A 346-nucleotide genomic window follows, 5' to 3' on the forward strand; every position below is an offset into this window, starting at 1 on the left:
GTTTTATATACAAATTATATTAATACATAAAGAGAGACAAATAGATGGAGCAGGATGGAGATATAACTCGACAGTCACAGTTTATACTCAAAAAGAGATTTTCTGTAGTTCTGTGTGACTGCTTTGGCTTTTGTAACAGGAAGTTTATTAGTGCAGGTATATTATATTGTTTTCCCTTAGGTTGGCCTTCCAACTGTGAAAGCTTATAGGACCTCTTCTTCTTTTACTAAGTCAGTTACTGACTTAGTAAATTCACTCAGTGTACTACATTCTCCACAGGAATGTGCTCAGGCTTTTTTTTTTCTTCATTTTTATTACTAATATATATTGGGGAAAAATAAAATGT

General features: G+C 32.4%; 1 protein-coding gene across 1 annotated transcript in view; it reads left to right on the top strand.

The window, feature by feature from the left end:
- LOC119581853 (F-box/LRR-repeat protein 15-like) overlaps positions 1–340 on the top strand; it is a gene marked incomplete in the record, with an annotated part of 6,470 nt that extends 6,130 nt beyond the window's left edge. Inside the window, 1 exon segment of the mRNA XM_037929995.1 lies at positions 1–340.
- Positions 341–346: the final 6 nt, after the last annotated feature.

This window comes from Penaeus monodon, chromosome 15 (assembly GCF_015228065.2).
Source record: "Penaeus monodon isolate SGIC_2016 chromosome 15, NSTDA_Pmon_1, whole genome shotgun sequence".
Lineage (NCBI taxonomy): Eukaryota > Metazoa > Arthropoda > Malacostraca > Decapoda > Penaeidae > Penaeus > Penaeus monodon.